A 16,094-nucleotide genomic window follows, 5' to 3' on the forward strand; every position below is an offset into this window, starting at 1 on the left:
AACATAATAAAGGCCATATATGACAAGCCCACAGCCAACATCATAATCAGTGGTGGAAGATTGAAAGTTTTTCCTGTAAGATCAGGAACAAGACAAGGATGCCCACACTCACCACTCTTATTCAACATAGTACTAGAAGTCCCAGCTAGAGCAATTATGCAAGAAATAAAAAAGGCATTCATTGAAAAAGGAAGTGCCGAGATTGGTTCAAGATGGCGGAGTAGAAGGACGTGCTCTCATTCCCTCTTGCAAGAGCACCGGAATCACAACTAACTGCTGAACAATCATCAACAGAAAGACACTGGAGCTCACCAAAAAAGATACCCCACATCCAAAGACAAAAGAGAAGCCACAATGAGACGGTAGGAGGGGCACAATCACAAGTAAATCAAATCCCATAACTGCTGGGTGGGTGACTCACAAACAGGAGAACACTTATACCACAGAAGTCCACCCACTGGAGTGAAGGTTCTGAGCCCCACATCAGGCTTCCCAAACTGGGGGTCCAGCAACGGGAGGAGGAATTCATAGAGAATCAGACTTTGAAGGCTAGCGGGATTTGATTGCAGGACGTTGACAGGACTGGGGGAAACAGAGACTCCACTCTTGGGGGGCACACACAAAGTAGTGTGCACATTGGGACCCAGGGGAAGGAGCAGTGACGCCATAGGAGACTGAGCCAGACCTGCCTGCTAGTGTTGGAGGGTCTCCTGCAGAGGCGGGGAGTGGCTTTGTCTCACAGTGAGGACAAGGACACTGGCAGCAAAAGTTCTGGGAAGTACTCCTTGGCATGAGCCCTCTCAGCGTCTGCCATTAGCCCCACCAAACAGCCTGGGTAGGCTCCAGTGTTGGGTCACCTCAGGCCAAATAACCAACAGGGAAGGAACTCAGCCCCACCCATCAACAGACAAGTGGATTAAAGTTTTACTGAGCTCTGCCTACCAGAGCAACAGCCAGCTCTACCCACCACCAGTCCCTTCCATCAGGAAACTTACACAAGCCTCTTAGATAGCCTCATCCACCAGAGGGCAGACAGCAGAAGCAAGAAGAACTACAATCCTGCAGGCTGTGGAACAAAAACCACATTCACAGAAAGACAGACAAAATGAAAAGGCAGAGGGCTATGTACCAGATGAAGGAAAAAGATAAAACCCCAGAAAAACAACTAAATGAAGTGGAGATAGGCAACCTTCCAGAAAAATAATTCAGAATAATGATAGTGAAGATCATTCAGGACCTTGGAAAAAGAATGGAGGCAAAGAGTGAGAAGAAGCAAGAAATATTTAACAAAGACCTAGAAGAATTAAAGAACAGACAAACAGAGATGAACAATACAGTAACTGAAATGAAAACTACACTAGAAGGAATCAATAGCAGAATAACTGAGACAGAAGAATAGATAGGTGACTTGGAAGACAGAATGGTGGAATTCACTGCTGTGGAACAGAATAAAGAAAAAAGAATGAAAAGAAATGAAGACAGCCTAAGAGACCTCTGGGACAACATTAAACGCAACAACAGTCGCATTATAGGGGTCCCAGAAGGAGAAGAGAGAGAGAAAGGACGCGAGAAAATATTTGAAGAGATTATAGTCGAAAACTTCCCTAACATGGGAAAGGAAATAGCCACCCAAGTTCAGGAAGCGCAGCGAGTCCCATACAGGATAAACCCAAAGAGAAACATGCCAAGACACATAGTAATCAAATTGGCAAAAATTAAAGACAAAGAAAAATTATTGAAAGCAGCAGGGAAAAACAACAAATAACATACAAGGGAACTCCCATAAGGTTAACAGGTGATTTCTCAGCAGAAACTCTACAAGCCAGAAGGGAGTGGTATGACATATTTAAAGAGATGAAAGGGAAAAACCTACAACCAAGATTACTCTACCTGGTAAGGATCTCATTCAGATTCGATGGAGAAATCAAAAGCTTCACAGACAAGAAAAGCTAAGAGAATTCAGCACCACCAAACCAGCTTTACAACACATGCAAAAGGAACTTCTCTAAGTGGGAAACACAAGAGAAGAAAAGGACCTACAAAAACAAACCCAAAACAATTAAGAAAATGGTAATAGGAACATACGTATCGATAATTACCTTAAAAGTGAATGCATTAAATGCTCCAACCAAAAGACACAGGCTCGCTGAATGGATACAAAATCAAGACCCATATATATGCTGCCTACAAGAGATCCACTTCAGACCTAGGCACACATACAGACTGAAAATGAGGGGATGGAAAAAGATACTCCATGCAAGTGGAAATCAAAAGAAAGCTAGAGTAGTAATACTCATATCAGATAAAAGAGACTAAAAAAAAGGATGCTACAAGAGACAAGGAAGGACTTTACATAATGATCAAGGGATCAATCCAAGAAGAAGATATAACAATTATAAATATATATGCACCCAACATAGGAGCACCTCAATATATAAGGCAACTGCTAACAGCTATAAAAGAGGAAATCGACAGTAACACAGTAATAGTGGGGGACTTTAACACCTCACACCAATGGACAGATCCTCCAAACATAAAATTAATAAGGAAACACAAGGTTTAAATGTCACAATAGACCAGATAGATTTAATTGACATTTATAGGACATTCCATCCAAAAACAGCAGATTACACTTTCTTCTCAAGTGCACATGGAACATTCTCCAGGATAGATTACATCTTGGGTCAAAAATCAAGCCTCAGTAAATTTAAGAAAATTGAAATCATATCAAGCATCTTTTCTGACCACAACATTATGAGATTAGAAATCAATTACAGGGAAAAAAAACGTAAAAAACACAAACACATGGAGGCTAAACAATACATTACTAAATAACCAAGAGATCACTGAAGAAATCAAAGAGGAAATCAAAAAATACCTAGAGACAAATGACAATGAAAATACAATGATCGAAAACCTATGGGATGCAGCAAAAGCAGTTCTAAGAGGGAAGTTTATAGCAATACAAGCCTACCTCAAGAAACAAGAAAAATCTCAAATAAACAATCTAACCTTACACCTAAAGCAACTAGAGAAAGAAGAACAAACAAAACCTAAAGTTAGCAGAAGGAAAGAAATCATAAAGATCAGAGCAGAAATAAATGAAATAGAAAAAAAGAAAACAATAGCAAAGATCAATAAAACTAAAAGCTGGTTCTTTGAGAAGATAAACAAAATTGATAAAACATTAGCCAGACTCATCAAGAAAAACAGGGAGAGGACTCAAATCAATAAAATTAGAAATGAAAAAGGAGAAGTTACAACAGACACCACAGAAATACAAAGCATCCTAAGAGACTACTACAAACAACTCTATGCCAATAAAATGGACAACCTGGAAGAAATGGACAAATTCTTACAAAGGTATAGCCTTTTAAGACTGAACCAGGAAGAAATAGAAAATATAAACAGACCAATCACAAGTAACGAAATTGAAACTGTGATTAAAAATCTTCCAACAAACAAAAGTCCAGGACCAGATGGCTTCACAGGTGAATTCTATCAAACATTTAGAGAAGAGCTAACACCCATCCTTCTCAAACTCTTCCAAAAAATTGCAGAGGAAGGAACACTCCCAAACTCGTTCTATGAGGCCACCGTCACCCTGATACCAAAACCAGACAAAGATACTACAAAAAAAAAGAAAATTACAGACCAATATCACTGATGAATATAGATGCAAATATCCTCAACAAAATACTAGCAAACAGAATCCAACAACACATTAAAAGGATCATACACCATGATCAAGTGGGATTTATTCTAGGGATGCAAGGATTCTTCAATATACACAAATCAATCAATGTGATACACCATATTAACAAATTGAAGAAAAAAAACCATATGATCATCTCAATAGATGCAGAAAAAGCTTTTGACAAAATTCGACACTGACTTATGATAAAAACTCTCCAGAAAGTGGGCATAGAGGGAACCTACCTCAACATAATAAAGGCCATATACAACAAACCCACAGCCACCATTGTTCTCAATGGTGAAAAACTGAAAGCATTTTCTCTAAGATCAGGAACAAGATCAGGATGTCCACTCTCACCACTGTTATTCAACATAGTTTTGGAAGTCCTAGCCACGGCAATCAGAGAAGAAAAAGAAATAAAAGTAATACATATTGGAAAAGAAGAAGTAAAACTGTCACTGTTTGCAGATGACATGATATTATACATAGAGAATCCTAAAGATGCTACTAGAGCTAATCAATGAATTTGGTAAAGTTGCAGGATACAAAATTAATGCACAGAAATCTCTTGCATTACTATACACCAATGATGAAAAATCTGGAAGAGAAATTAAGGAAACACCCCCATTTACCACTGCCACAAAAAGAATAAAATACCTAGGAATAAACCTACCTAGTGAGACAAAAGACCTGTATGCAGAAAATGAAAAGACACTGATGAAAGAAATCAAAGATGTTACAAACAGATGGAGAGATATACCATGTTCTTGGATTAGAAGAATCAATATTGTGAAAATGACTATACTACCCAAAGTAATCTACAGATTCAATGCAGTCCCTATCAAATTACCAACGGCATTTTTCACAGAACTAGAACAAAAAATTTTTAAATTTGTCTGGAGACACAAAAGACCATGAATAGCCAAAGCAGTTTTGAGAAAGAAAAACGGAGCTGGAGGAATCAGACTCCTTGACTTCAGACTATACTACAAAGTACAGTAGTCAAGACAATATGGTACTGGCACAAAAACAGAAATATAGATCAATGGAACAGGATAGAAAGCCCAGAGATAAACCCATGCACCTATGGTCAACTAAGGTATGACAAAGGAGGCAAGGATAAACAATGGAGAGAAGACAGTCTCTTCAATAAGTGGTGCTGGGAAAACTGGACAGCTACATGCAAAAGAGTGAAATTAGAACACTCCCTAACACCATACACAAAAATAAACTCAAAATGGATTAGAGACCTAAATGTAAGACCGGACACTATAAAACTCTTAGAGGAAAACATAGGAAGAACACGCTTTGACTTAAATCACAGCAAGATCTTTTTTGAACCACCTCCCAGAGTAATGGAAATAAAAACAAAAATAAACAAATGGGACCTAATGAAACTTAAAACCTTTTGCAAAGCAAAGGAAACTACAAACAAGACGAAAAGACAACCCTCAGAATGGGAAAAGATATTTGCAAACAAATCAACAGACAAAGGATTAATCTCCAAAATTAATATTGAGCTCATGCAGCTCAATATTAAAAAAACAAACAACCCAATCCAAAAATGGGCAGAAGACCTAAATAGACATTTCTCCAAAGAAGAAATACAGATGGCCATGAAGCACATGAAAAGCTGCTCAACATCACTAATTATTAGAGAAATGCAAATCAAAACTACAATGAGGTATCACCTCACACCAGTTAGAATGGGCATCATCAGAAAATCTACAAACAACAAATGCTGGAGAGGGTGTGGAGAAAAGGGAACCCTCTTGCACTGTTGGTGGGAATGTAAATTGATACAGCCACTATGAAGAACAGTATGAAGGTTCCTTAAAAAACTAAAAATAGGGTTTCCCTGGTGGCGCAGTGGTTGAGAATCTGCCTGCCAATGCAGGGGACACGGGTTCGAGCCCTGGTTTGGGAAGATCCCACATGCCACGGAGCAGCTGGGCCCGTGAGCCATAAATACTGAGCCTGCGCATCTGCAGCCTGTGCTCCGCAACAAGAGAGGCCGCGATAGTGAGAGGCCCGCGCACCGCGATGAAGAGTGGCCCCCACTTGCCGCAACTAGAGAAAGCCCTCACACAGAAACGAAGACCCAACTCAGCCATAAATAAATAAATAAAAATTAAAAAGGAGATAAAAAAAAAAAAGGGCTCCTGCTTTTAAAAAAAACAAAAAACAAAAAAAACTAAAAAGTAGAATTACCGTATGATCCAGCAATCCCACTACTGGGCATATACCCAGAGAAAACCATAATTCAAAAAGACACATGCGGGCTTCCCTGGTGGCGCAGTGGTTGAGAATCTGCCTGCCAATGCAGGGGACATGGGTTCGAGCCCTGGTCTGGAAGATCCCACATGCCGCGGAGCAACTAGGCCCGTGAGCCACAATTACTGAGCCTGCGCGTCTGGAGCCTGTGCTCCGCAACAAGAGAGGCCGCGATAGTGAGAGGCCTGTGCACCGCGATGAAGAGTGGCCCCCGCTTGCCACAACTAGAGAAAGCCCTCACACAGAAATGAAGACCCAACACAGCCATAAAAATAAATAAAAAATAAATAAATTAAAAGCAAAACAAAACAAAACTTGCTTCCTTTTAAAAAAAAAAAAAAAAAGACACATGCACCCCCAATGTTCATTGCAGCACTATTTCCAATAGCCAGGTCATGGAAGCAACCTAAATGCCCATCAACAGACGAATGGATATAGAAGATGCGGTACATATATACAATGGAATATTACTCAGCCATAAAAAGGAACGAAATTGGGTCATTTGTAGAGATGTGGATGAATCTAGAGACTGTCATACAGAGTGAAGTAAGTCAGAAAGAGAAAAACAAATATCGTATATTAATGTATATAGGTGAAACCTAGAAAAATGGTACAGATGAACTGGTTTGCAGGGCAGAAATTGAGACACAGATGTAGAGAACAAACATATGGACACCAAGGAGGGAAAGCGGGGGCAGGGGTGTGGTGATGGTGGTATGAATTGGGATATTGGGATTGACATATATACACTAACATGTATAAAATGGATAACTAATAAGAACATGCTTTTTTAAAAAATAAATAAAATAAAATTCAAAAATTCCAAAAAAAAAAAAAAAAAGAAAAAGGAAGAAGTAAAATTGTCATTATTTATAGATGATATGTGTGATCTCTTATAAAGAAAATCCTGGGACTTCCCTGGCAGTCCAGTGGTTAAGACTTCATGCTTCCACTGCTGGGGGCACTGGTTCGATCCCTGGTTGGGGAACCAAGATCCCATATGCTGCAGCGTGGCCAAAAAAAAAAAAATCCTAAAGAGTCAACCAAAAAACTGTTGGAACTATATGAAATCAGTAACGTTGCAGGATACAAAACAAACAAACAAACAAAGAAACAAAAACAAAAAAACCCAACATACAGAGATCAGTTATGTTTCCATTGATAAAGGAAATCAAAGATTATTCAAAGGAATGGAAAGATATCCCATGCTCTTGGATTGGAGAATTAATATAGTTAAAATGGCATACTACCCAAAATAATCTACAGAGTTAATGTGATCCCTATCAAGTTACCCATGACATTTTTCACAGAACTAGATCAAATAATCCTAGCATTTATATGAAACCACAAAAGACCCAGGATTGTCAAAGCAATCCTGAAGAAAAAAGAATAGAGTCTGGAGGCATAACCCTTCCAGACTTCAGAGTAATCAAGACAGCATGGTATTGGCACAAGAACAGACATACAGATCAATGGAACAGAATAGAGAGCCCAGAAATAAACCCAGACACCTATGGTCAATTAATCTTCGACAAAGGAGGCAAGAATATACAATGGAGAAAAGACAGTCTCTTCAGCAAGTGGTGTTGGGAAAGCTGGACAATCACATGTAAATCAACGAAGTTAGAATACTCCCTCACACCACACACAAAAATAAACTCAAAATGGCTTAAATCTAAGACATGACACCATAAAACTCCTAGACGAGAACATATGCAAAACATTCTTTGACATAAATCATAGCAATATATTCTTAGATCAATCTCCCAAGGCAGAAGAAGTAAAAGAAAAAATAAAGAAATGGGACCTAATCAAACTTAGAAGCTTTTGCACAGCAAAAGAAACAAACAAAAAGACAATCTATAAACTGGGAGAAAATATTTGCAACAATGCAACTGACAAGGACTTAATTTCCAAAATACACAAATAGCTCACACAACTCAATATCAAAAAACCAAAGAACCCAATCAAAAAATGGGCAGAAGACCTCAATAGACATTTCTCCAAAGAAGACACACAGATAGCCAACAAGTACATAAAAAGATGTTTAATATCTCTAATTATTAGAGAAATGCACATCAAAACTACAGTGAGGTATCACCTCATACCAGTCAGAATGGCCATCATCAGAAAGTCTACAAATAATAAATGCTAGAGAAAGGGAACCCTCCAACATTGTTGGTGGGAATGTAAATTGGTGCAGCCACTGTGGAAAACAGTATGGAGGTTCCTTAAAAAACTAAAAATAGAGTTAACATATGATCCAGGAATCCCACTTCTGTGCATAAATCCAGAGAAAACTATACTTTGAAAAGGTACATGCACCCCAGTGTTCATAGCAGCACTATTTATAATAGCCAAGACAAGGAGGCAACCTAAATGTCCATCAACAGTTGAATGAATAAAGAAGATGTGGTGTATATATATACAATAGAATATTACTCAGACATAAAAAAATGAAATAATGCCATTTGCAGCAACATGGATGGACCTAGAGATTATTATACTAAGTGAAGTCAGACAGAGAAAGACAAATATTATATGAGATCGCTTATATGTGGAATCTAAAAAAAAAAAAAACAGTACAAATGAACTTATTTATGAAGCAGAAACAGACTCACAGACATAGAAAACAAACTTATGGTTACCAAAGGGGAAGGGGGGGAGGGAAAAATTAGGAGGATGGGATTAACAGATACACACTACCATAAATAAATAGATAAACAAGTATTTACTGTATAGCACAGGGAACTGTATTCAATATCTTGTAATAACCTAGAATGGAAATGAATCGAAAAAAATATACACACACATATATGTTTCTATCTCTGTATATATAAATAAAACAAAATCACTTTGCTGTACACCTGAAACTAACACAATGTTGTAAATCAACTATACTTCAATAAATAAGATTAAAAAATCAGTTATGTTTCTATATACTAACAATGAAATATGTGAATAAGAAATAAAGAAAATTATCCCAGTTACAACAGTATCAAAAACAATATCTAGGAATAAATTTAATCAAGGAAATGAAAGAGCTGGACAGAGAAAACCACAAGACTTTGATAAAAGAAAGTGAAGACAATGTGAAAAATGGAAAGAGATACTGTGTTCATTGATGAGAAGAAATAATATTGTTAAAGTGCCCATACCACCCAAAGCCATCTATAGATTTAATGCAATTCTATCAAAATTCCAATGGCATATTTCACAAAAATAGAAACAACAATCTTAAAATTTTTATGGAACCACATAAGACTCTGAACAGCCAAAGCAACCCTGAGAAAGAAGAAAACTGGAGGTATCACGCTTCCTTATTTCAAACTATACTACAAAGCTATAAGAATTATATCAGTATGGTGCTAGCATAAAAAACAGACACATAGACCAATGGAATTGAATAGAGAGCTCAGAAATAAACCCCTGCATGTACGGTCAACTACTTGACAGGGGGTCAGAACACTGAGTGGGGAAAGGATAGTCCCTTCAACAAATGGTGTTTCGAAAACATGCAAAAAAATGAAATTGGATCCTTACCTTACACAACTCACCAAAATAAACTTGAAATACCGTTAAGTCCCCTACAGACGAACCTTCAAGTTGTGAACTTTCAAAGATGGGAATGTGCCCAGAGAAAGGACGAAGAGAGACAAGAGGAAGAAGTAACTGAAGAACTGAAGAGATTCATGATGCAGAAAATGGCAAGGGGATTTTCTTTATTTGAGGAGGCCCTGTTAGTTTTTGAGGCACAGGACCCCAACGTAGAACGGTATACGAAGGTTGCAGCAGCCGTTCAGAATGCAATCCAGTGCTACCATGTCATCTATGACGAGAAAAAAAAAGCTACTACTCAGACATCACTGGATTGTTTTTTCAAGAGGGTAGATGGACTTGAATCCAGCAAGGAACCAGAACATGTGCCATCCACGTCTGGTGTGAGTGAAATTGCAGCTTGCCCTCCGTCTCCTATTGCTGACAATCCTTCAGATCTACCATCTCCCACCTCCTCTCCCTCCTTCAGTCAGTAACTCTTCTTGTCTGTTCCCTCGATGCCAGCCCCTGGATGCCAGCTGTTGTACTGTACTACTGTACTTTTCAAGGTACTGCATTGTAAGATTTTAAATGTTTCATTTTTTGTGTTTGTTTTTTATGTATTATTTGTGTGAAAAGTATTAGAAACCTATTACAGTACAGTACTATATAGCTGATTGTGTTAGTTGGGTACCTTTGGCTAACTTTGTTGGACTTACAAACAAATTGGACTTTACAAACGTGATCTTGGAATGGAACTTGTTTGTATGTAGGATTAAAGACTTAAACATAAGACCTGATACTGTAAAACTCCTAGAAGAAAACATAGGGCAGAAGCTCCTTGACATTAGTCTTGGCAACGATTTTTTTGGATAGGACACCAAAAGCACAAAAAGAAAAGGCAAAAATCAAGAAGTGGGACTACATCAAACTAAAAAGCTTCTGCATAGGGGCTTCCCTGGTGGCGCAGTGGTTAAGAATCCGCCTGCCAATGCAGGGGACACGGGTTCGAGCCCTGGTCCGTGAAGATCCCACATGCTGCGGAGCAGCTAAGCCCGTGCACCACAACTATTGAGCCTGCGCTCTGGAGCCCACGAGTCACAACTACTGAGCCTGTGTGCCACAACTACTGAAGCCTGCGTGCCCAGAGCCTGTGCTCCACAACAAGAGAAGCTGCTGCAATGAGAAGCCTGTGCACCACAACGAAGAGTATCCCCCGCTCGCTGCAACCAGAGAAAAGCCTGTGCGCAGCAGCGAAGACCCAATGCAGCCAAAAATAAATAAAAATTTAAAAATTTAAAAATAAAATAAAATAAAAAGCTTCTGCACAGCAAAAGAAACCTCAACAAAATGAAAAAACAACCTATGGAATAGGAGAAAATATTTACAAACCGTATATCAGATAAGGGGTTAATATCCAAAATATATTTAAAAAATCATACAACTCAATAACAAGAAAACAATCCAATTTAAAAAATGGGCAGAGGAACTGAATAGACATTTTTCCAAATGTCCAAAGAAGACATCTGAGTGGCCAACAGGCACATGAAAAGGTGCTCATCACTAATCATCAGGGAAATGCAAATCAAAATCACAATGAGGTATCACCTTTTACCTGTTAAAATGGCTATCACCAAGGAGACATGAGATAACAAATGTTGGCAAAGATGTAGAGATAAGGGAACGCTCTTACAGTCTTGGTAGGAATGTAAACTGGTGCAGCCGCTATGGAAAACAGTATGGAGTTTTCTCAAAAAAATAAACATAGAACTACCATAAGATCCAGCAATCCCACTTCTAGGTATAGATCCAAAGGAAATGAAAACAGGGTATCAAAAACATATCTGGGGGCTTCCCTGGTGACACAGTGGTTGAGAATCTGCCTGCTAATGCAGGGGACATGGGTTCGAGCCCTGGTCTTGGAAGATCCCACATGCCGCGGAGCAACTAGGCCCGTGAGCCACAACTACTGAGCCTGCGCGTCTGGAACCTGTGTTCCGCAACAAGAGAGGCTGCGATAGTGAGAGGCCCGCGCGCTGCGATGAAGAGTGGCCCCCACTCGCCGCAACTAGAGAAAGCCCTCGCACAGAAACGAAGACCTAACACAGCCAAAAATAAATAAATAAATAAAAATAAAAGGAATTCCTTTAAAAAAAAAAAATCTGTAATCTCATGCTTTTTGCAGCATTATTCACAATAGCCAGGATATGAAAGCAACCTAAGTGTCCGTCAATAGATAAAGAAGGTGAGACATACACATATACCTTATATATGTATGTATACAAACACACAATGGAATATTATTCAGCCAAGAGAAAGAAGGAAATCCTGCCATTTCAACAACATGGATGGATCTTGAGGGCATTATGCTGAGTGAGATAAGCCAAAGACAAATATTATAATATATGATATCACTTACATGTGCACTCTAAAAAAGCCAAAATTATAAAATAAAGAGTAAAATGGCGGTTACCAAGGGCTAGTGGGTAGGGGAATCTGGGAGATGTTAAAGGGTATAATCCTGGAAGTAGAAGATGAATAAGCTCTGGTGATCTAACACACAGTACAGGGATTATAGTCAACAATTCCGTATTACATGAAAGTTGCTAAGAGACTAGATCTGAATTGTTCTTAGCACAAAAAAAGAGATGCTAAGTATGTGACATGATACAGATGTTAGCTAAAACTATGGTGGTAATCAAATTGCCTTATATAATTGTATCAAATCGACACATACATCTTAAACTTACACGATATTACACACAATTTTTTGTGTTTGTTTTGTTTTGGCCATGTAGCATGCGGGATCTTAGTTCCCTAACCCACACCCTCAGCAGGGAAAGCGCAAAGTCCTAACCACTGGACCACCAGGGAATTCCCATATTATACATAAATCATATCTCAAGTTTTAAAATTTAGAAATAAAAAAGAAGAACCGGAAACAGCGAAACAGTTGAGACAAGCCCCTTCCTCTCAGGCAAAGCCACACTCCTAGAAAGATTTCGAGAAAAGATTTTGGCCAATGACGGCTGAGAGCCCACAGAAACTCTGCAGCAGTGGAGCTTTTTGTTTGTTTGCTTTTTGCAGTGGTTCTTAACTTTGGTTGCATGTATCAGTTTCTTGTTGCTGTTGTAAAAATTACCACACACTTGGTGGCCTAAAACAACAGAAATTTATTACCTTACAGTTCTGGAGGTCAGAAGTCCGGGGCTCTCACTGCGCTCAAATTGAAGTGTCAGCAAGGCTGTGGTCTTTCTGGACGCTCTATAGAGAATCCATTTTCTTGTCTTTCCCAGCCTCTAGATGCTGCCTCATTCCTTGGCTCGGGGCCCTTTTCTCTCTGTCTTCCTGAGCGTCAAGGCCTGATAGAGTCTCTGACACTGACTCGTCTGCCTCCCGCTGTCACATTTAAAGACCCCTGTGAATACTGGATCCACCTGGATAAGCCAGAATATTCTGCCTATTTTAAGGTCAGTTGATGAGCAACCTTAATTCCATCTGCTGCCTTGATTCCCTTCTGCCGGGTAACATACATCCAGAAAACAGGTCACAGGTTCCGAGGATTAAGACCTGGCCTTCTTTGGGAGGCCATTGTTCTGCCCACCACACCTGGGGCGCTTCAAAAAGTAGTGATGCCTGGGCCCAACCCCCAGAGATTCTGAGGTAATTGGCCTGGAATGTGGCACGGGCATCTTGATGTTTTTAAAGCTCTCCAAGAGGCTCTAATGACCTGCTATTGAAAGCCACTGCTCTAAAGAAATAGAATATACATATGCATCTAGCATTGTCCTAGATGTTTTTATTATTTATATACCATTTAACCTTCCCAACAACCTATTTTTACTTAACAACTGTTAAAGTGACCTCATTAGGCCCAAGATGGAGCGGTTCATGCTACTTTTCTATGTTCAGCTCTCCCATAAAAGGAAAGGTCAGGTCACCCAATCAGTGCTTGCCTGCTCAGCACAAGTTAGCTAACGTGCTCCAAGACTTTCCTTTGCTCCATATAAGGGAATAGCCCTGCTTTTACCTATCAGCAAATGTCCAGGATAACTTGTTTGTTCCTGTTTACTTTGGTCTATAAAAATCTCTCACCTTGTATGGTCCTTCGGAGCTCCTTTCTATCTGCTAGACTGGAGACTGCCCGATTCGTGAATTGCTTCATGAATTGCTGAATAAAGCCAATTAGATCTCTCAAAATTTATGATGGTTGGATATTTCCTTTATGACAACTAACATCTATATGTCAGGCATTGTGATAAATTAATTGTGCTAGTACTGTGCTGACGTTTTACAGATATTTTCTCTCAAGCAATCCCCACAACAACCCTAGGAAACAGGTACTGTTTTTATTCCCATTTTACAGACAAGGAAACAGACTCAGAAATTTGCCCAAGATCATGCGGTAGAAAGCAGTAGAACAAGGAGTGAATCCCAGTTCTGTCTGACTTGTTGTAACATCTGCATCATTTTGCTTCTGGATAATAGAGGTAAAAGAGCATTTAGAATTTAGACTCACAAGCAAAAAGGTGTTAATCAGATATTTAACATCTAAATTCCAGGAGGGCTATAAACTGTGATGAACGCTAGAAGCTATAGATATGACCTGAGGAGTCTTGATACAGTGGGTCTGTGTTTAGAGAAGTAGGTTCATAACCAGGTACTTTTAAATGGTCTTTAGTGTGGATGGGCCAGGTTACATTTCATGATGTATAAGCCAATACTGAGCTTAAGTACTTTTTTGTGCATTTAAAATCAAACAGAAAACATTATATATATATATATATATATATATATATATACACACACACACACACACACACACACACACACACACACACACACACACATCTCATTACTCCTTTAAAAACAGAGCCTCCTTGATTTTTGTTAGGGATCCACATCATAAAATCAGCCAAACTGTAGCTTAATTTCCCAGTAAAGCAACACTGATCAGCTTTTGGCAGTTTTCTTCTAGAGAATTCAGAAGATTCTCCAGGCCTTACTGGGAAGGCCCAACCCTTCTAAGTCATTTCCAAACGCCCCAGTGACCACATTCATGGCTTATTGCATCTGTGGGCGCCCAAGTTTCCCCAGATCTCCATCTTCGAAGGAAAAGAGGAATGAGTGGCCATGAAAACACCACCGATGGGGTTTGTGCTGTGTGGTCATGGATCATCTCTGCAGGGCCCATGGCTTCGAGGACTGGGCAAGGTGGCCAGTTAACTGAACCTGGCAGCCTAACACTGGCAGTGCAGGGCACTGACCACGAGTCTGCACTGGAAGTCATCCAAGCCTGGAATGCAGCTATACACAATGTGGATGGGTCCTAGCAATATAATATTAAGTGTGAAAATAAGCTTTAAAAAAGTACCTTTTGGGAATTCCCTGGCAGTCCAGTGGTTAGAACTCGGTACTTTCACTGCCGGGGCCTGAGTTTGATCCCTGGTCAGGAACTAAGATCCTGCAAGCCCCGTGGCATGGCCAAATAATATATAAATAAATAAAGTACCTTTTGGAAAATATATTAACGTGAAAAAAATTTCCTTTCTTTCAAAAGCAAGTGAATGAAGGACTTTGCTTCAGGGAAGGTAGAATAGACACTCTGCTCCCTACTTTTCCCTCTAAGTACAACTAAAAACCCTGGACCTTATATATTTTAAAAAACATTTTGCAGCAACGTGGGTGGAACTAGAGATTATCATACCAAGTGAAGTGAGCCAGACAAAGACAACCATCATATGATATCACTTACATGTGGAACCTAAAAAAGTGATACAAATGAAATTATCTATACAACAGAGATAGACTCACAGACATAGAAAACAATCTTATGGTTATCAAAGGAGAAAGTTGGGGGAGAGGGATAAATTAGGAGGTTGGGATTAACATATATACACCACTATATATAAAATAGATAACCAACAATGACCTACTGTATAGCACAGGGAACTACAGTCAATATATTAACAAGCTTTAAGGGAAAAGGATCTTTATATATATTCTTTTATATATATTCAGCTATATATATATATATATATATATGCATGTGTGTGTGTGAATCACTTTGCTGTACACCTGAAATTAACACAATATTGTAAATCAACTATACTTCCATTAAAAAAACCAAAAAACAAACAAAAAAACCCATAAGAAAACTGTAAGGTTGAGAGAAGAAGGCAGGCTGGCTCAGGACCTGAAGAATGACATGGCAGTGAGTTCCCTGGGTTTTGTTTGTTTTCTCTTGCTTTGTTTTTTTTTCCTTTTGTTTGTTTGTTTTTTGCTTCATATACAACAGACTTGAAGTTGAAGAAGCCACTAACCTGGAAACACCTAAGGGCCCGGAAAAACTCCCTCCCCTGCCCCAAGAGACCTCAACAGAAGCCTGCTGTGTCCAACCAAAGGACCAGGAAAGGAGAAGCCTAGCAAGACAGACAACCTTTAGACAATCACCGCTCTAGTCTATCCAAACACCAGAGACAAAACTGTGGCCCCACCCCCAGCAGCAGAGGCTGAATGGGGAGCTTAGACTTTCCCCCTCGCCAGGCTGTAACAAGGGGCCCCAATTCCTCCCTATGCTGTGGTG

This window comes from Balaenoptera ricei, chromosome 13 (assembly GCF_028023285.1).
Source record: "Balaenoptera ricei isolate mBalRic1 chromosome 13, mBalRic1.hap2, whole genome shotgun sequence".
In the NCBI taxonomy this organism is placed as follows: domain Eukaryota; kingdom Metazoa; phylum Chordata; class Mammalia; order Artiodactyla; family Balaenopteridae; genus Balaenoptera; species Balaenoptera ricei.